Source organism: Ricinus communis, chromosome 8, assembly GCF_019578655.1.
Source record: "Ricinus communis isolate WT05 ecotype wild-type chromosome 8, ASM1957865v1, whole genome shotgun sequence".
Taxonomy (NCBI): Eukaryota; Viridiplantae; Streptophyta; class Magnoliopsida; order Malpighiales; family Euphorbiaceae; genus Ricinus; species Ricinus communis.
Window position 1 is genome coordinate 14,655,436 of NC_063263.1, and position 22,769 is coordinate 14,678,204.

Genomic DNA, 22,769 nt, shown 5'->3' on the forward strand with positions numbered 1-22,769 from the left:
CATCCCTATTCATGTGATGCACAAGAACTTAAGGTATATAGATTTGAAGTAATTCCTTAATTATAATTTTTAAGTTTATCACTTTCTTTACTTTCTAATTTCTTTTTCTCAAATTGTACTAATTAACTCATTGAAGAATTTAACAACTTGTTCATCAGTTCCATAGTAATTCTCAATAAATTTATGGTCTCACAACTCAAGCATCCATGGGTTCATAAGTTGTGATAATCAGGCAGCTTCATATATATTGAAATTAACATAAGGAGTAAAGTGGGTTGAGCAATGCCAGGTGGTACATCCAGGTGGTACATCCATATATACTTCTTCCTCCAAATCACCATGTAAAAAAGTATTTTTTACATCAAATTGTCTTAATGCCCATCCTTTAGTTGCTGCAATAGAAATCAGTATTCGAATCGTACCAAGTTTCGCCACAGGTGCAAACGTTTCCTGGTAGTCAATTCCATACTTCAGAGTAAATCCTTTCGCCACCAGTATCGCTTTTCGCCTGTCTAGACTCCCATCTGCCTTAAGCTTCACTGTATAGATCCATTTACAGCCAATCGTATTCTTCCCCTCTGGTAATTTCACAAACTCCCATGTTGCATTCTTCTCTAGGGCTTTCACCTCTTCCTCCATCGCCTCTTTTCATTTCAAGTCTTGCATTGCCTCCTGCACACTATTAGGAATCGCAATCCCGGATAATTCACTAGTGCTAAGTGCATAATAATCTGTTAAATGGTTATGCGAAACATAATTACAAATAGGACACTTGACATTAGACTTAAGATTCGGTTCATATTGTTTTCGAGCAATACCCTTATTTGATCTTTGTGGATATCTTGAAATAGAATCATTTAAGTTAATGTCTCCATCCTGAAGAGAAGAGGAAGTATCAAGATTTTCAAAAACAGTAGGAAGAGAACTGACCTGAGGTTCGGTTTCCTCTGGAAATGGTGTTAAAATAGGCAACCTCAAATGCTCATGTTCCTGTTCGACTCCTTCTCTAAGTGTCACCACAATTTTATGATTACTTCTCCTATTTGTATCCACAATCATTTGTCTCTCCACTTCTTCACTGCTAGCCCTATCACAACTATCAAGTTTTACAAATTCTGAAACATCTGAAACACTTCTCTCACTCACACTCTCCCCTTGGTGAATAGAATTCTACGAGTAAAAGAAATCAGACTCTCTAAACGTAACATCCAAACTGACATACATTTTTTTCCGATTAGGTTCATAACATCTGTAACCCTTTTGAGAATCAGAATACCCTACAAACAAATACTTAACAGCTCGGGGTTCTAATTTATTCTGAAGTGGTTTCGGGACATGAGTAAAAGCAGTGCAACCAAATATACGGGGTTCCAGATTTGATTCATGAGGAATTCTAAAGAACGTATGTAGCTTGGCCTAGGGAGTTTGAAAATTTAAGACACTAGACGGGGTTCAATTTATCAAATACACTGCCGATTTTACTGCTTCTCCCCAAAACAACCTAGGCATGTTTGCTCCAAATAAAGATGCCCTAACTACTTCTAAAATTTGCCTATTCTTACGTTCCGCTAATCCATTTTGCTGAGTGGTATAAGTACATGAGGTATTATGTCGAATACCATTCTTAGTTAAAAAATTACTTAAATGACTATCCATAAATTCCTTTGCATTATCGGTTTGCCAAACTAAAACCGATGTACGATATTGATTTCTAATAAAATTCCAAAAATCACAAAAAGCTTTACTTACCTCACTTTTGTTCCGAAGTAAGGTTATCCAAGTCATACGAGTACATTCGTCTATAAAAGTTACGAAATATCTAGCACCTGATAATGAAGGAATTTTTGCAGGACCCCAAACATCAGAATGTATAACAGCAAATGGTTTAGTACTTTTATTAAAACTAGGCAAATAAGTAGCACGGTGGCTCTTACCAAGTTCACACACATCACAATTAAACACGGAATCATCTAAATTAACAAACAATTCAGGTTTTAATTTTTTCAAATAACTAAATGACAAATGTCTAAGGCGTCGATGCCATAGCCAAATTCTTTCCATTGCATTACTTAAGCTTTCAGTCGTGTAAACCTCACTTATTTTCTTCTCTCCTATCTCAGTCAAGTCTAGATAATAAAGTTTACCTCGTTTAACACCATAACCAAGAGTCTCCCGAGTCAGGATGTCCTGAAAAACACAATATGAAGGCCAGAAAGTTACAGTACAGTTAAGAGACGAGGTTATTTGTCCAACCGAGAGTAAGTTACAAGACAATGTAAGAACAATCAATACAGATTTTAAATTCAGATTTTTTGAAAGAGTAATGGATCCTTCTCCACTAACAATACATTCGGATCCATTTGCTGTTGACACGGTAGAATGAGAGGATGGAATGAAAGAATAAATTCGATCAGAATTGCATACCATATGATCAGATGCACCAGTGTCTATTGTCCACAATGTTCACACAGCAAGTTACATTTTTTTCCAGCTCCATTTTTCCTGTTTTTTCCATAATTCTGTCGAACCTGAAATACAGTAGGCTCCACAATTGCATTTGTTCCTCCCATTGTCTTACATTGTTGATCTTCTCTTCGAACATAAGCATATGTTTGTTCTAAATCAAGTTTAGGGTCTTTGCGCAGAATCTCACCTCGGACTTGATCAAAGTTTGAATCAAGCCCACTGAGGAAGATATTCATGCGTAGCCTTGCCATGGCAGAATGCAACGCTACTACTCCATCCACTGTACCTTCATGTGACTGAGTACGATGATCTATCTCTTGGAAGATTTCCATCAACTCAGAGTAATACATAGGCAATGGTCTGCCCTCTTGTTTGATTGTGAAAGACTTCTGATTCAATTCGAATAACCTCGTTTCATCAGTTCCATCGTAAAATGTTTTTGCTGCTGCCTCCCAAACATCTTTGGCAGTAGGAAGTCTGATGAAACGTTGCATCAGTGAAGGTATCATCGAATCAATCAGCCAGCTCTTTTCCTTTTGATTCTCAGTTATCCAGGTAGAGTATCTCGTATCTATAGTTGCAGGCTTCACTTCCGATCCGGTTAAATACCCAGTTTTATTTCGTGCTCCAATACGCATCTCCATGAGCTGTGACCATAGAGAATAATTCGATTCATCCAGTATAACACTGGTAGGGAATGATACATTATCTTGTTGAATGATAATTTGATTCGAAGACGGATTCATGATTTGAGTATGAGGTGGATCTTCTGTACTCATAATTCTGTTTAGGGATTCAGTTTTGATTTGAAAAAAATTTGTTTTCAATATGGTGAGCGGCTGCTGTGATACCATGTGAGTAATGAAACTCTAATAATTGATTAATTTTCATCCCTTTTCTCTATTCATTCAACCTGAATATATACAAAAGTTTGTTACAAGGATAACTTCTAACTACTTATGTAACAAGCAACCTTATCAAAAATACAATTAGAATAACATCTAACTACTACAGCTTATACATACTTATCTCTATACTAACAAATTAACTAAATATAGTTAACAAGTTCTGAAACATAGTAATTTTAGTCTCTATAATATTAACAAATGAGGGACTAAAATACTTTTCTTTTCTTAAATATGATTCTATTTTAAAAAGCGGGAGATAGAAAAATTTATATAATTTCTTACTAAAAAAAGGTAAGGATAATTTTATTTAATTCTAAGAAACAAAGCAAAGGAAAATGGGAAAGTTTATAATTTGCTCTAATTTCTTTGCATGATAGACAGGTAACTGATTCTCAATACGATTCTAAGATGATCCAATATAAATTATTTATGGGAAATAGGTTCACGAAAAAGCCATTTGTAGGGGATTCAATGTTTATTGATTTGTTTTGTGTAGTATGTTTTGCTTCAATTAATTAGATCAGCTAGTCATTTACATATTCTTGCAAATTTGTGCCATTTACAAATGAATTATCTGAATTTAGTGTAATTTGATTAATTTAATTAGACGGGTTTTCCTTCTTCAGTAATCAACATACACAAAGTGAAAGGCAAACGAGTTCTAGCAATTTAATTGATTAGGTTCAAGTTAATTAATTAATTTGATAATTTATGGTTCAGTCCGTTACTGAAAATTTAAAAAGAAGTAGCATGCATCTTTAGATTCTTTCTCTATTTTATGCATGCCATTTTCTGATTAATTGTATATGTTCGTTCTTCTTGATTAAGTATTTATATTCATTTTTTATTTGATTAGTGAGCTATATATATTTTTAAGAGAATCTTGATGTATTTGGACAACTAAAAAAATTCCAAGAATTGCTACAATTGGAGATGAAACTGAAAGGAAACACTATGGTGTGGATATACGCAGTGGCAACGTGGCTCTGCTTGGGATCAGCCTTGGGGTGGTAATTCAATGCCACTGTAAGCTACACATTCCCAACTGTAAGCTTTACCACTGTTGATGCCACGGAGCAAATGTACAGAGAGTGTTGTAGAAAATAAGAATAAGTATATATACTTATCGGCTTATTAGCTAAGAAGTCTTTTGGTAACCTACAACTCTTAAACATCATATATTTAATACATAAATTACACGCTTAATGAATATATATGTAACTTATATATTTAATAGGTGACTCTTTAATTTCATAACTTAAGCATTAAAAACTATACTTAATGATTATTAAATTAAATTTAGTTTTTCAACACTCCTTAAATTTAATTTCAGATCAAACCGAGTCTTGCTCTTAATCTGGCAAAATCTTCAAACTTTAATGCCTTCGTCAAAATATCAGCAAGTTGATCTTGCGACTTGACATACTTCAGCTCTATTTCCTTCTTACGGATACTTTCTCTGATGAAATGATATCTTCTATCAATGTATTTACTCTTAACATGTAAAATAAGATTCTTGCTCAATGCTATAGACGATTTATTATCAATAAAAATATCAATTGGTTCTTCGTTTGAAACCAATAGCACCTCTAACACCTTTCTTAACCATGTGATATGACAAACACAAGCAGCAGCAACAACATACTTAACTTTACAAGTTGAAAGAATTACAATAGATTACTTCTTTGAACTCCATGTAAAAGCAGTCTCTCCAATAGAAAACACAAAACCCATTGTACTCTTTCGATCATCAATATCACCTCCTCAATCACTATCACTATAGCCTACTAGACTGAAACTTTCTGAAGGTGAGTAAAACAAACCATAATCTAAAGTTCCTTCGACATATCTCAAAATTCTTTTACCAGCCTTCATGTGCGAATCTATTGGTGCCTCCATGTAGCGACTAATAAGTCCTACTCCATAAAGAATATCAGGTCTAGTACAAGTCAAGTACCTCAAGTTTCCAACAAATCTTTGAAACAAAATTGGATTCACCTTCTCAGTATCATCATATCTTGACAGCTTTACTCCACATTCAATTAGTGTGCTGACAAGCTGACATTGCTCCATGCCAAACTCCTTTAAGATCTTTCTTACATAGCTCTTGTGAGAAATAAAAATGCCATCATTAGTTTGTTTCACTTTGATTCCCAGATAATAAGACATCAACCCTATATCTGTCATCTCAAATTCAGCAGCCATCTCCTTTTTGAATTATTCAATCATTGCTGAATTATTTTTCTGTAAAGATCAAATCATCAACATACAAGCACACCACAAGAACATCACCATTCTCTTTCTTCTTAGAATAAAGAGAATATTCATGAGGATATTTCAGAAAATTTTTCTTTTTGAAATAATCATCAATCCTGTTGTACCATGCCCTTGGTACTTGCTTCAATCCATACAAAGGTACCTTCAGTTTTAAAACTTTGTTTTCTTCCCCTCTAACAACATATCTGAAAGGTTGTTTTAGATATCCTTCTTCTTCTAAGTATCCATTCAAGAACGCCGATTTCACGTCCATTTGAAAAATTCTTCATCTCTTTTGTGCAGCTAAAGCAATGATTAAACAAATTATTTCCAATCGAGCAACTACTACAAAGACTTCATCATAGTCAATTCCATGTTGTTGGCTAAACCCTTTTGCAACAAGTCGAGCCTTGTATTTCTCGACATCTCCGTTTTCATTCTTTTTAACTTTTTATAAATCCATTTCACACCAACAACTTGCTTGCCTTAGGAAAGATTGCTAATTCCCAAGTGTCATTCTTTTGAATTGATTTTATTTCGTCATCTATGGCTACTCTCCATTTTTCATTTTTCATCGCTTCTTCAAAATTCATTGGTTCAGTATCTGCAGAAATACAATAATGAACAAAATCTAAAACTTCATCAATGTTAGCATATATGTCCTACAGATTTCTCATCTTTGTAGGTCTTTCAGATGATCTTGAACGACTTGAATCTCCTTGAATACTTGCTGGAGTTCTTGGAGGTGTCAAGTTCTGTACATCAGAATTAAAATGTTGAACATCTTGATCTGAATAATCAAAAATTGGAAGAAAATTATAATTTTCTGATTGATTCTCCCAATTTCATCCATCAGCTTCCTCAAACTTGACATCTCGACTCAGGATAATCTTTTTGCTTGTCGGATTGTACAACTTGTAGACTTTAGACTTTGCATCATATCCAACAAAAATGAATTTTCCACTTTTATCATCCAGCTTAATTCTGGTTTCATCTGCAACATGAACATAAGCAACATAACCAAAAACTCTAAGATGAGAAAGAGTTGGCTTTCTTCCACTCCATGCTTCCTGTGGTATAGACTTCTGCAAACTCTTTATAGGACATATGTTACACAGATATACAGCACATGCGACAACTTCAACCTAAATTCTCTAGGCATTTGTTTATTTTTCAACATGCTTCGAGTCATATTAAGGATGGTTATGTTCTTGCGCTCCACAACACCATTCTGCTGAGGTGATCTTAGCACAGCCAACAATCTCCGGATGCCATGAAATTCATAAAAATTATTGAATTGGTTTGAAGTGAATTCACCAACTCTATCAGTTCTCAATGTCTTTAAAGAACATTCACTCTTATTTTCAACCAACAATTTGAACTTCTTGAATACTTCGAAAGCTTCAGATTTCTGCTTCAAAAAATAAAACCATATTTTGCGACTGAAATCATTAATAGACAGTAAGAAATCTTTGTTCTTACTAAAAGAAGTTGGATTAATTGGACCACATATGTCAGCGTGGACAAGTTCAAGAGGCTTCGATGCTCTTGAAGATGATTCCTGCGGAAAACTGTGTCTGAATTGCTTTCCGTACATGCATCCTTCACACAACTGATAAGGATGATCAAAGAAAGGTAGACCATGAACCATTCTCCTTTGAGCCAATTGCTTCAAGCTGTTGAAATTCAAATGACCCAGCCTTTGATGCCAAAGCCAGGATGAATCAGATGCACTTGCCTTTAAGCACTTCATATAATCAGACTGAAGTTTGAGAATAAATATTATGTTTTTAGTCATCTCAACCTTAGCAATTAGATTACCTTTATTGTCTTTCATCACCAATACACCATTCTTCAAGTAGATCTCGAATTGTTTCTCTAAAAGTTGGCCTAAACTCAACACATTCACTTTTACCACCGGTGGCACTCAGCTTCCAACTCTGGCTCATTCCTTCATAGTTTCCATCCAAATGATTTCAGAAGCAATAAGATTCTAGCATATCAAAAGAGATATGAGGACGAGAATTCGGTACAAACGAATATCTGCCTCAGATCCTAGCGTGATTACACTTGAGAATAGCTGGGATGCACTTTCCACTGCAGTCCAAGTGTTTAACCAGGGAGCCTTTACCGGTCCAGTTCTATTGCAAAAACGTAACGGTAGCGAGATTTGTGTGGACAACGTGACGATAATAAGAAGCTACATAGCTCTCATGATATATAAAAGCGCAGCGCGACCATCTTCTCAGTTTACTTTGCTTATAAAGCCAGTTGTGCGAATTATTGATGATGAAGTATGTGAAGATCCTAAGCCCACAATGCATATTACAGGTTGAAATGGTTTATGTATCGATGTTAGGGATGGAATAATACCCCGATGGGAATGCAGTACAGTTATGGCCATGCGATTATTATACAGATGAGAATCAGCTTTGGACCTTAAAAGAGATGGTACTATTCGATGTAATAACAAGTGTTTGACCACTAACGGATACAATCCGGGAGACTCCGTGATGATATATAATTGCGATACTGCTGTAACTGATGCCACCTGTTGGCAAGTATAGGACAATTGGACCATTATAAATCCCAAATCTGGTCTAGTTTTGGCAGCAACATCAGGAGAACAAGGTACCACACTTACAGTGGAGACCAACATCTATGCCGCCAGTCAAGCTTGGCTTCCTACTAATAATTCAGAACCTTTCATAACATTCATTGTTGGGTTCAATGCTTTATGCTTGCAAGAAAATAGTGGAAACGTGTGGTTACAGGAGTGTGCAACTGAGAAGGCTGAGCAAGCATGGGTTCTTTATGGAGATGGTACAATACGGCCTCAGCAAAACCTAGATAACTGTCTTACTAGTGATGTTGTGGAAGGAGCAGTCGTCAATATCATGTCTTGTAGTGGATCCTCAGGCCAATGATGGATGTTTAACAATGACGGAACCATTTGGAATTTGCAGTATGGACTGGTACTAGATGTCAAAGGATCGGATCCGAGCCTTCGACAAATAATTATATGGTCATTTGTTGAAAGCCCAAACCAAAAGTGGTTACCATTACTTTGATAGAATACGTATCTTGTTTCAGTGTGTGTATGTCCTGCTATGTATATAGTTGCTTAAATAAAAAAAGGACACTTTTATATCTGTAATTAAAAGGACAGCAAGTGATTGCAGTCCAATATTCAATAAGAGCACATATATAGCTTGTGCTTTCTTAAAGCAACAATCTCAGCCAGAGCCATCATTCTTGAACTTTCAAATATATTTAATTCCACAGAACATATGAAGTTTGAATATCTGCACAAAAACCAACGAGCAAATATTTTGATCTCATCAAGTGTGTTTCTCAAGTTGATTTACATGAATTTTTATTTTTTTTATCAAGCCAAAAGTAAAGATTTATTGCAAAAAACTTGAAAAATTACGCAGAGCTTTAACCGTCAAGAACCAATTACAAATTCCTCCAGACTTCCATAATGTATTAACAGTAATGACTATTACTGATATACAAATAATTTTTTAAACCTACAGACTTTTTAACGGCTAGCAAAACTGTATTTCCAGTAGCCTGTTTGATTTAGAAAGTGACTAGTTTCTTTCTTTCCAAGTTTGATGCTGTCAAAAAAAGATTAAGCCATTAAATACGTTCTAAAGATCCGTTTTATATCTCTAACCTAGCTTTCCAAACAAATACCTATTAAACTTAAAGTATAAATAATCACAATTCTATCTAATTTATGCTAAATTATTTCGGGCATATTTTGTTCAGTTGATCAATGCAGCTAGTATCTGGTGGTTGATAGCTGGTAGCTGATGATTGATAAATTAAACCGTCTAGTAGAATTTGTTAGTATGTTAAATGACCATTGAAAATATAATTTATTGTTAAATATATTTTATTTTATTATATTATATTTATGTTACATTTTAATAAAAATAACTTATAATAATTAAAATTCTATAGTTGATTTTTTTAGCTCAATTGTATTTATTATTAAAAATATTTATAAAAATTATTTTAAAAATAGAGCTTTAAATTTAAATTCTATTAATAAACAATTTCTATTTTCAAGCGCCATAGTTCTAAATATTATAATTATTTAACTATTAAAAATAATTTTAAAACAATAATTATTTATTTTAAAATAAAAAATTTAATTATATGATATCAATTTAAAATAAGTTATTGTTAATAATTTTTAATAAGGATAATAATGTTCAATTTAATAAAAAATCAAATCAGCTATAACTGATAAAAGAAATTCTAAAATAGAGTTAATACAATCAACAGTTGATTGAGACTAAATCAACTATCAGCTGCTATTTCTTAAATCTTTATCAAACGCTTTTAAAATAGTTATTTAGAGAAAAACAGCTATCTGCATCAAATTTCTGAACTGAACACCCTCTTAGTTAATAATAAAATATATATTGACCAAGGATCAAACTCAAATTTTTTGATCTTTTATTTAAAGATTTAAACTATTAAATAAAACTCAAAAATAATTCTATACATCTCCTTTTAAAAAAATTAATTATATATATTGAATATGTCAAATTTAATTTTTCTATTATATTTATTTGTCCCTTGGACAAAAATTAACTAATTTAAAAAGGATTTAAGGCAAGCTTTTATCAATGTGAAATTTCATAAAAATTGACTAGTCGGGCCATTTCATGTTTTTCCCATTTAATAAATAAAATAATTTCAATTATCAAAAAATTAGATAGATTCTCAGATATAAATAATTCTTGGCATTGTTTAAAAATTTAATTAAAATAAAATTGCACAAAAAATGAGAAAGCTAAAGAAAAAACATATGCTTTTACATACTTTTAAAATCTTTTTGGACATATTTTAAATTAATAATAATTTCTGACAAAAAGTTCAAGTGGGTGGAACAAATTTCCATGTGATTTTTGATAAGCAATGACTTTTATATTTTCTTTTGGGATGAAAATATCGTCTTTAATTTATTCATACAAGAAAATATAAACTTACAAATATAATTAGATAATTATTGAGAATCATAAACTCATGACAATATAAAAAGTTCAAATGAAAAGAGGCCATAGAAAATTTCCATTTCTACTATTGCAAATTTAAATAGTATTTAGGAAAATATCTTTAGATAGAAAGAAATTAGTTCCATAAATACAAAATAAGATTAAGAAAAATGTGTGCATTCAACTAGTTAAGTAATTTGTCGTTGTATGTTTTCTAATTATAGAAAAATTAAAAAAAATTACCTAAATTTGATATAGTAAAATCTAAATAATTTAAAATTTAAAATGATTTATTCAAACCTAACTCGAATTATATAAGATTTCTTTTAAAAAATTAAAATAAATAAAATATTATTTTGAAAGGGCATTCAGCATTCTATCAATTATTAATAAGTTAAGATATGTTTACTTATTTACTCACTATGCGTTGCAAATGATTGATTTCTATATTTTAGTAACTCCGCAATTTTTAAGCAAAATTTTGAGTAAATATAATAATTTTATGGGACTTATTTATTCATGGATTTATTATTTACATATAGAATTTTTAATACAATCTAAAACATTCCTACATATTTTATATAGTATAGTATTTAGATTAAAAAACTATACGCAAGGAAAACAATTTGTTGATGACATCATGGTACCACTTAAAGAAATTTATACATAAATTATATTAATTTTTTAGTTAAACTTGTAATATTGTTATAATCCTAGTTAAAAATAATTTAAATTATATATATATATATATATATATATATATATTTATATATATATATTAACTTTTGAATAATTGTTCATTATATTATCTTTTATTTGTACATTCTTCATTGAAATATGTAGTTGCTTATTTGAAAATGTAGAAAAATAACTTGACCCATTCATACGTTGATACATGTTAAATATATCAAATGGAATAATAATAATTATAATATGATAATGTTATACTATGTAACACCCATGTTCAATAATATATGCCAACAATAGTGGCACGTGGAATTATGATTATACAATGAGGGAAAACATTTATTAAAAGAGTACCTTAAATATATGCCTTTCCTAGTAGGCTTCTTCCTCTATTTTGGATATTTTTTATTTAATAGAATGAACCTAATATGAAATCTATGTGCTGCACATGCACATGAAAAAGATATAACGTTATGCTGATTTTATCCATTTTGAGTCATTCTATAGTCCTAATTCAAATCCCAAATCCTATATAATAAATTTTTTAAAGACTTGTGCTTATTCTTATTCATATATTAAGACTGAAAATTATTGTTTTTTTATATTCGGGGTAATAGCAACATTGTTAATTGGTATTATTATTTAAATATTTTTTTATTGATAATGAAATTCTAATTTTCATTACATGTGATAATATTTATTAGAAATTCGTCAAATTTTTAATGACATAAAAAGCAAAGTTTTAGAGAATTCTCAATGGTACTCTTTATTTTAAAGAGTATAATTTTTTTATTTTTTTTTAGATTTAATTGTCAAATATTTTATTTTTTCTAATTAAATTATTTCCGTGATTAAATAAATCTGTCAGTTCGGCTTGCTTTACCTGAGGCATCGGAGCAGAGCTAGAAGGTTGTCAGAACTGTGAAGGTTGTCAGAACTGTGAGTTAAAGTCATATATCTAGTTCACCTACCATGTTATATTTTTACGTAATAGTTCTGATTAAATAATTTAATATTTTAATTATTTATTTAATCACTATTCATATATGTTTCATTTTCTGCATTATGGTTTTGTATTTTTGTGTCGACTCGGGATGAAACGGGCAGTAGAACATACCATCTGATAGATTGCATCAGGACCGCGTGCGCACCGGTATGAATCAGAGACAAAAAATAAAAGGGTAAAGGTTGATAAATTGAAAAAGGTGAGTTTAGAACTTGTCCTGGTCGAGTTTAACTCTTTAGGCTGAGTAGAGTGAGTTTGCTGGAGTAAAGATACCTGGTCGAGCAATGCTCTCTAGGCGTCGGCTTTATTGGAAACCTAAGTGATCAGACTGGATTTAAGGATCCTGGTCGAGTTTCGTTCTCTAGGCGACATTCTTATTGGAGTAAGAGAGCCGAAATGCTAAGACTGTTAGTGAGAACTTAAGTGATAGAACTAGATTTAAGGACCCTGATTGAGCTTTGCTCTATGGGCGCCAGTTCTGTTGGAATCAAAGAGTCGAGATGTTAGTGTTGAGATTAGGGTTCTACTGAGATACCCCGTCCCGTAGTATGAAATAAAATTTATTTTATTTTACAGAAGCATTGCATGACACGAACTTTATTTTAATTAAACAAAAAATTTATTGAAGTATTTATATTCGTTTTGGTATATATGATTTTAACTCACTCTTAAGGCTGATAGTCTCAATTTCACTATTTTTCAGGTGATTATTAGTCTTCTTGCAGTTCTTATCTAGCAGTCCGACTCCTTCATCATCGGGTTAATGTAATTGATTTTAGTATGTTTGACTTGTAAAATTCTAGATTCTCTCAGTAAAAATTTCAGACTTATCAGTTTGTAATTTTATATAAATTCAAGTTTCGCCTAATCATGCTGGCAGACCAAATTTAATTTATAGTACTCGTTGATTTAAGGTTAATTGTGAAAAAGTGCTTTGGATTTGGTCCGAATTTCAATTTGATTGAATTAGTGAATAGTCAGGCTTACTACGGGATCTGGTGGCTTTAAGCCTATCTATTCTCTAGTACCAGTCACAGGCCCACAGGTCGAATCATATGATAATTATTAATAAGTTTTAATAAAAATAATTTTATCCAAATAAATAAAAAAAGATTGAATTTATTATTAACTGATAAGAAAAAACTTTAAAATAAAATTAATGAAATCATCAACTGAATGAGACTAAATTAATTAGCACTTATTGATTCTTAAGTCTTACCAAATAGCTACTATCAATTGCACAAAATCTCTGAACGAAACACTGCATTAGTATGTATAAATATTCCTTTTAAAATTACATCAAAATATTTCACATACACATATGGACATATAAAGATACATATTAAAAGATCTTTTATTCCTTTTAGTACATTATACACTAGAATAACCAGATACCCACTTGTGTCACCTTCCACTTGTTCTGCATGTGAAAAGCATTTTCTATTCCCCAACCCCAACTATGATTGCATTACTTTTTTTTTTTCTTTTCAGTACCTTGTCATAATCTGGTTGCAGAATCCTCAATCTATAAATCATCACTTAAGGGGAAGTGCAAATACGAGAGACGAAAGAGAAGAGAGTTGGAAGTAGGAAGTAAAATCAAAGAAATCAAAACTGGATACTACAAAGGCGAAGGATAAAGAAGTATTATCTCGAAACAAACGGAAAAAAGACAGTCCTGAAATGGACGAAGACCATGGCAGTGGTAGAGGTATTTTAGAAACTTCAAAAGCAGATAGATCGGTATGGTAGATGAAGTGTCATTTAGTAGTTGCCAGGTCATGGAAAAGTCATGCTTCTTCTTCTTATTTTTGTTGTGTTGATAAGGTTGTTCTCTTCCTCGATCCTCTCCGTTCTGACGATTCTCTTCAGTTCACCATGGAGATGGCTAGGACTGAGAATAGAAATGTGCCAAAGAGCTATTCTCTGAATATGCAAGGACTGTCTCGTGGGAAAACAACATCGAGATTCATTTCCAATGAAAAGCTCTTGGAAAGGTTGACAGATCTTGTAGCTTATACATGCTGACATTTGCGAACCAATTAAGCCAGCCTCGAATAGCAAGAAAAGATATTTGATTACTTTTATTGATGATTTTAGCCGAAAAATATGGGTATATTTTTTGGTAGAAAAATCAGAAGCTCTTAATGTTTTCAGAAGTTTCAAGATACATGTTGAGAAAGCAATAGATGTGTCTCTCAAAAGGCTGTGTACAGATTGTGGTGGAGAGTTTACATCTGGAGAATTCAACGATTTCTGCAAGGAACATGTAGTGCAAAGACAATTGACAGTTGCATATTCACCGCAACAAAATGGCATTGCAGAACAAAAAAATCGCACCATCATGAATTTGGTTCATAGTATGCTTTTTGAAAAAAATGTGCCTAAAACATTCTAGCCAAAAAGTAGTAAATAGGGCTGTGCATGTTTTAAATCGTAGTCCAACTCTGGCAGTGAAGGACAAAACACCTGAAGAAGCCTGGAGCGAAATTATGCTGTCAGTTCAGCATTTTAGAATTTTTGCTGCCTCTCCTATGTTCATGTACCTGGCAGTTCAAGAACTAAATTGGATGGGAAAAGTTTGAAGTGTGTTTTACTTTGAATTAGTGAGGATTCAAAGGCGTACAGGCTCTATGATCCTATCTCAAAAAGGATTATAGTGTGCAAAAATGTAGTTTTTGAAGAAAGTGAAGAGTGGGAATGAAACAAGTAACATGAAGCAAGCATTTTTTATGAGCTGGAATGGGAAGATGATGTAATTGAAAAAACTATCTGTAGAAGAAAATGTTGTTGATACACAATCAGAGGAGTCTCTTGCAACAAATCAAGAAACTTCTCCCGATTGCATTGAAGGGAGGAATAGGAGGAGATCAACTTGGTTGCAAGATTATGTATCAGGTGAAGGTTTGTCTGATGAAGAGGCAACATTTTTTTCTTTACATACAACTGCTGCAGATCCAAGAATGAAAGATGGAGAAATGCTATGGATGCTGAGATTGAGGCGATTGAGAAAAAAGGCACATGGGAATTAATTGATCGACCAAATGGAGTCAAAATAGTTGGAGTAAAGTGGGTTTACAAGACCAAACTTAATGAAAAGGGAGAAGTCGACAAGTTTAAAGCAAGGCTGGTCGTCAAAGGATATGCTCAACAGTATGGTATAGATTACACAAAAATGTTTGCTCCGATGACTCGTATAAAGACTGTTCGATTGGTGATTGCTTTTGTAGCACAAAAAGGGTGGGCTATTAATCAATTAGATGTAAAGTCTGCTTTTTTATATTGCGAACTAGTTAAAGATGTTTTCATTGAGCAGCCTTGTTGTTACATTCAAAAAGGAAAGGAGGAGAAAATGTACAAGTTGAGGAAAGCTCTAAGTGGGCTTAAACAAGCTCCACGTGCTTGATACAGCCGAATTGAAGCATATTTCATAAAGGAAGATTTTTAAAAATGTGAGCATATTCTCTTTGTTAAACAAAACATGGAGGGCAGTATATACTTTTTGTAAGCTTATATATTGATGATCTTCTTTCTACAAGAAATGATGAGTTGATGTTTGCCCAGTTCAAGAACTCAATGAAGCATGAGTTTGATATGACTAACATTAGTAAAATGAAGTATTTTCTGGGTCTCGAAATCTTGCAGAATCATGTGGAATCTTTATTGGTCAAAGAAAGTATGCTCAGGAGGTGTTGCAGCTTTTTGGAATGAATGAAAGCAATTCTATTCAAAGTCCAATTGTTCCTAGTTTCAAGCTTTGTAAAGATAAAGGTGGAACTAAGGTAGACGAGGCTTATTTCAAATAAATAAATTGTGGGATGTCTTATGTATCTTACTGCAACTCGCCTAGATATGATGTTTGCGATAAGTCTCTTGAGCAGATATATGGAGGATCCTACTCAGCTTCATTTACAACTAGTAAAGAGAGTGTTAAGATACTTACAAGGAAAAATTGAGTATGGAATTTTCTACAAGAAGGGAGGAAATGATGGATTTATAGCATACAATAATAGTGACTATGCTGGTGATTTGGATAATAAAAAAAAAACATAAGGAAATATCTTTCTTTTTAGTTGTGGAGCTGTATCGTGGTCCTCTAAAAAATAACCAATTATAAGTTTGTCTATGACTGAAGCTGAATTCATTGCTGCGGCATCGTGTTCTTGTCAAGCAATTTGGTTAAAAAGAGTGCTCATAACACTTGATCAAACTCAACAAGAGACAATAACAATTATGAAAGTAGTTTTACAATCAAGCTCTCAAGAAATCTAGTAATGGATAGTTGTAGCAAGTATATAGATGTTCATTTTCACTTCCTTCGAGAACTTCCACAAGCAGGAATGATAGAACTAGTTCATTGCAATATTTTGGAACAAATTGCTGATGTAATGATAAAACCACTCAAGTTGGATGTTTTCTGAAGCTGCCTAAGATGCTTGGAATATGCGCAAAGAACAGTATAAACTAATATCTTTCAGCATTTAGTTTAAAGGAGGAATTATTAGGATTTAGTCAATCATTGGCTAGTTAATAAAATCCCAGTTTTCACGGGACTCTTTGCTTTAGAATAGGTCTTTATTGTTTGAAGAATTTGTTAATAGTAGAGTTTCTCATTATTTTTTATTTGCTTTGTATAGCTATCTAAACAGTCTGACATATTTTTCAATTCTGTCAAGATAATTTCCTTTAAAATTTCTCTCGACTTAAACCTTATTTTTTTAGTTTTAACTTTATCAGTTGTCACAGACAAGGTTAGCGACAAGTGAAGAATAGTAGCTGTGATAGGAGTAGAGGTGTTGTATTTTTAGATAGCGGCACTGGTGCTGACGTTTCTTTAACAGAGCCATTGTTAATTCAACAGGCGAAGACTATAGGAAATGTTCAACAAAGAAAAAAAGAAATGAAAAGAAGACGAGAGGAATAAGATTCAATATTGTTTAAACCATCTGTTTGACCTGCACCATCATAATTTGCTTCTGAAAGAAAGAAATTAAAAACGAATTAATTTCCTGAGGCGTTTTCCTGCGCGTAACAGCTAGGAACTGGATCTCTCTTAATACAGCATTATCTTTAGTTAAACCTACTTAATGGAGCATTATTTATCGGGGAAAATAAAATCATCAGTTAAGGACTAAATCCTATTATAATCCCTATCCTCAATTTTAACGGCAACAATAGAAATATTTTATTAAAATAAAAATTTGTCTTTTTTCCATAAAACTGTCTATTAGAATTCCTTATAGAAAGAAATCTTATAATTAAAATTTTTTGAGTTATTTAAAAACTAAATTATATTTTTGAGTTATTTAATTAATATTAATAATATATTTCATTAAAAAATATAAAAATTATCTTTTCTTTTCAAAATATTCCATTTGAATCTTACTTGAGAGGAAGACTTTTTCTAAATAAAAAACTTGATATATAAATAATATATTGGATATGTGTTTTCCTTGAGAAGCTCTGAAGATTAGATTGGATTAAAATTCTTGCTCTTTACAATAAAGAGTGCAAACTTTGAGAAGTCTTATCCAACCTAAAAAAGAATTCTAACTGTAAGCTTTGAGATGTTTTATACAATCTAAAACGAAATTTAAAAAGTATAAATTTTGAAATGTCTTTGTTTGATAATCAATTTCATTTTCTTAAGAAAAATTAGGAAAAAAACCACCAACGCAATAAATTTTAGGTGATGAGAATATCCTACCAAACTAATACAACGTAGCAAGAGATTGAACAAAACCGAAATTTTTATAAAACCGAATTGAAATAAAATAAGAGATGCATAATAAAAATATAAATCTTGGTATTTATTACAACTAGAATTTTTTAATAAATTGAAATAAACTGATAGTAAGGACACAACAAAAATACATGTTCAAACAATGCTTTTTTCTTTTGAAAACAATCTATTTGAATCTTATTTTATAGGAAGAATTTTCATAATTAAAAACTTGATATATAAAGAATGTATTGGATATGTATTTTTTTGGAAATACTCTATGCATTGGATAGAAATAAAACTTTTAACTCTTAATATTTAAGTATTTCTTAAACTTCTTGCTCTTTAAAATAAAGAACACAAACTTTGAAAAGTCTTGCGCAACCTAAAAAGAAATTATAACATGTGAGTTTAAGATGTCTTATACAACCTAAAAAGAAATTCAAAGAAAATAAATGTTGAGATGTCTTTTTTGATAAAATTTCATTTTATTAAGATAAATAAGGGGAAAAACACCAAAAGCTTTAGGTGATGAAAATACCCTAGCGAAAACTAATACAATATAGCAAAAGATTGAACAAATTTCAAATTCTTGCAAAACTGAACTGAAGTAAAATAAGAAATGCATAATAAAAATATAAATTTTAGAATTTATTGCAACTGGAAATGCCACTAAGCTGAAATAAACTCATATTAAGGACATAACAGAAACACATACTTTGGTCTGCAGCAACTTAAGTAGAAATTGCAACATGTCGATACACAGATATATGTATTCTTATATGCTTGTAGGAGTATTTGAATTTGTGTACGTGTATTGAGATTAATGAAAAATAAGCTAGTATTTGTCATTTGGAAATTATTTCAAAACTCAATCATCTTGCCGAGTTATTCAATTATAGGAAGACTTTTTATAATTAAAAACCTTGTTATAAAGAATATAATGGATATGTATTTTTTTAGATGCTCTAAAAATTGCATTGGAATGAAATAAAACTTTTTACTACCAATATTAAAGTATTTCTTAAAATTCTTACTCTTTAAAATGAAAGGCACAAACTTTGAGAATGCATACGCAACCTAAAAAGAAAGTGGATCTTGTGAGTTTGAGATGTCTTATATAACCTAAAAAGAAGTTTTGAAAATATATACTTTGAGATGTCTTTTTTTGATTCTCAATTTCATTTTATTAAGATAAATAACGGGAAGAAATACGAAAGAAATAAATTGTAGGTGATGAAAATACCCCACCCAGAACTAATATAACATAGCAAGAGATTGAGCAAAACTCAACTTCTTGCAAAACTGAACTGAAGTAAAACAAGATATGCATAACAAAAATACAGATCTTGGAACTTATTACAACTGCAAATATGTCACTAAGCTGAAATAAACTGATAATAAAGACACAACAGAAACACATACTTTAGGCTCTAGCAACCTAAGAAGAAATTATAACCCATCGAGAGATAGATACACATATCCTTATTGCATATTTAAGTATTTTAATTTGTGTGCGTGTATTGAAATGAATGAAAGTAAGCTAATATTTACTATTTGAAAATTATTCCAAAACTGAATCATGTTGTTTAGTTATTCAATTAATAAATATATTTCATTAACTAATGCCTTCTTCTCTTTAAACAATTCATTTAAATTTTATTTTATAGGAAGAATTTTTTAAATTAAAAAACTTGATGTATAAAGAATGTATGGATATGTGTTTTTTTAGAGATGCTCTAAAGATTGCATTGGACTAAAATAAAACTTTTATACTCCTAATATTTAAGTATTTCTTAAAATTTTTGCTCTTTAAAATGAATGGCGTAAACTTTGAGAATTCTTATACAACCTAAAAAGAAATTATAACCTGTGAGTTTGAAATGTCTTATATAACCTAAAAAGAAATTTCAAGAGCATAAACTTTGAGATGTATTTTTTATATATATAATCAATTTCATTTTATTAAGATAAATGAAGGGAAGAAACACCAAAGCAATAAACTTTGGCCGATGAAAATATCCCACCTAGAACTACTACAACATAGTTATGGATTGAACAAAACTCAAATTCTTGAAAAATTGAACTCAAGTAAAACAAGAGATACATAATAAACAATACAAAATTTGGAACTTATCAAAACTGGAATATGCCATTAAGCTGAAATAAACTGATAGTAAGGACACAACAAAAGCACATGCTTTAGGTTGGAGCAACCTAAGAAGAAATTGTAACTTCTCGAGGCACATATACACGTATCTTTATTTGCATATATGAGTATTTTAATTTGTATATGTATATTGAGATGAATGAAAATAAGCTAATATTTGTCATCTTAAAGTTATTCCAAAAATGAATTATCTTGCTAAGTTATTCAATTAATAAAAATAAATATATTTTATTAAACAATGCCTTTTTTTTCTTTAAAACAATCCATTTGAATCTTACTTTATAGGAAGACTTATAATTAAAAAAATTAAAATATAAAGAGTATATTGGATTTGCATTTTTTTAGATGCTCTAAAGATTGTATTGGACTAAAATAGAACTTTTTTACTCTTAATATTTAAGTATTTTTCAATATTCTTACTCTTTAAAAGTAAAATTAATTTAAGAAGTGATATACTACCTAAAAAAAATTGTAATATGTGAGTTTGAAATGTCTTATACAACCTAAAAAGAAACTTCATGAGTATAAACTTTGAGATATCTTTTTCTTAATCAATTTCATTTTATGAAGATAAATTTGGGGAAGAAAAACCAAAGCAAAAAACCTTAGCTCTGCAATCTTAGAACAAAGTAAAACAAGAGATGCATAATAAAAATATAAATCTTAGAACTTATTATAGATGGAATACACCAGTAAGTTGAAATAGACTAATAGGAGGGACACGATAGAAACACATGCGTCTGCAATCTAAGAAGAAATTGCAACCTGTCGGCACAGATATACATATGCTTATATGAGTATTTGAATTTGTGTATATATATTGCGATATATGAAAATAAATGAATACTTATTATTTAGAATTTATTCCGAAATTGAATCATCTTGTTGAGTTATTCAATTAATAATAATAAATATATTTCATTAAGAAGTAAAAATTTTGCCTTTTTCTCTTTAAAACAATCTATTTGAATATTACTTTATGGGAAGACGTTTATAATTAGGAAACTTGATATGTGTTTTTTTAGAGATGCTCTAAAGATTGTATTGCACTTAAGTTAATAGCTTAGTATTTCTTAAAATTATTGCTCTTTAAAGTAAATAACTCAAATTTTGAGATGTCTTATACAACCTAAAATAAAATTTAAAGAGTATAAACTTTAAGATGTATTTTCTTATAATCAATTTTATTTTATTAAGTTAAATGAGAGGAAAACCCACCAAAGCAATAAATTTTAGGTGATGAAAAAATCCTACCTAGAACTAATATAACATAGCAAGAGATTAAACAAATCTCAAATTTCGACAAAACTAAACTGAAGTAAAACAAAAAATGCATAATAAAGCACAATCTTGGTACTTGTTACAGCTAGAATATGCATTAAGCTGAAGTAAACTAGTAATAAGGACACAAAATAAAAACATGCTTTGGTCTGCAGCAAGCTAAGAAGAAATTGCTATATGTCGATGCACAAATACATGTATCTCTATATGCTTATATGAGTATTTTAATTTGTGTACGTGTTTTGAAATGACTGAAAATAAGCTAAAATTTGTCATTTGGAAATTTTTCAAAATTGAAATTATCTTGCTAATTATTCAAATGTTTTACTCTTACTTTTTACTCTTAGTATTTAACTATTTCTTAAAATTCTTGCTCTTTGAAATTAAAATCATAAGATTTGAGAAGTCTTATACAACCTAAAAAGAAATTGTAACCTATGAGTTTGAAATTTCTTATACAACCTAAAAAGAAATTTCAAGAGTATAAACTTTGAGATGTCTTTTTTTTAATCAATTTCATTTTATTAAGATAAATAGGGGAAGAAAAAACCAAAGCAATAAACTTTAGCTGATGAGAATATTTCACGAACTCATACAACATAGCAACAGATTGAAAAAACTCAAATTCTTGCAAACCTGAACTGAAATAAAACAAGAGATGCATAATAAAAAAATACAAATCTTGATAATTATTACAACTGGAATATGCTACTAAGCTGAAATAAACTGACATTAAAGACATGACAGAAACACATGTTTTGGTCTGTAGCAACCTAAGTAGAAATCGCAGCCTGTCGATGCACAGAAGCTCTAAAGATTGCATTAGAATGAAATAAAACTTTTTACTTTTAAGATTTTTGCTCTTTAAAATAAAAAGTACAAACTTTGATAAGTTTTATATAACTTAAAAAGAAATTGTAACATGTGAGTTTGAGATGTCTTATATAATCTACAAAGATATTTAAAGAGTATAAACAGTAAAGCAATAATACTTAGGTGATGAAAATACCTCACTTAGTACTAATACAACAAAGCAAGATATCGAACAAATCTTAAATCTTTGCAAAACTGAACTGAAGTAAAACAAGAAATGCATAATAATAAGACAAATCTTGGAACTTATTATAGCTGGAATATGCCAGTAAGCTGAAATAAATTGATACTAAGGACACAACAGAAACACATGCTTCTGCAACCTAAGAAGAAGTTGCAACCTGTCGATGCATAAATATACATATGCAACTTATATTGCGATGTA

At 30.8% G+C, this 22,769-nt stretch overlaps 1 pseudogene; it reads left to right on the forward strand.

The window, feature by feature from the left end:
* The first annotated feature begins 7,349 nt into the window (after window positions 1-7,349).
* Window positions 7,350-8,701, forward strand: LOC125370926 (annotated as a pseudogene).
* Window positions 8,702-22,769: the final 14,068 nt, after the last annotated feature.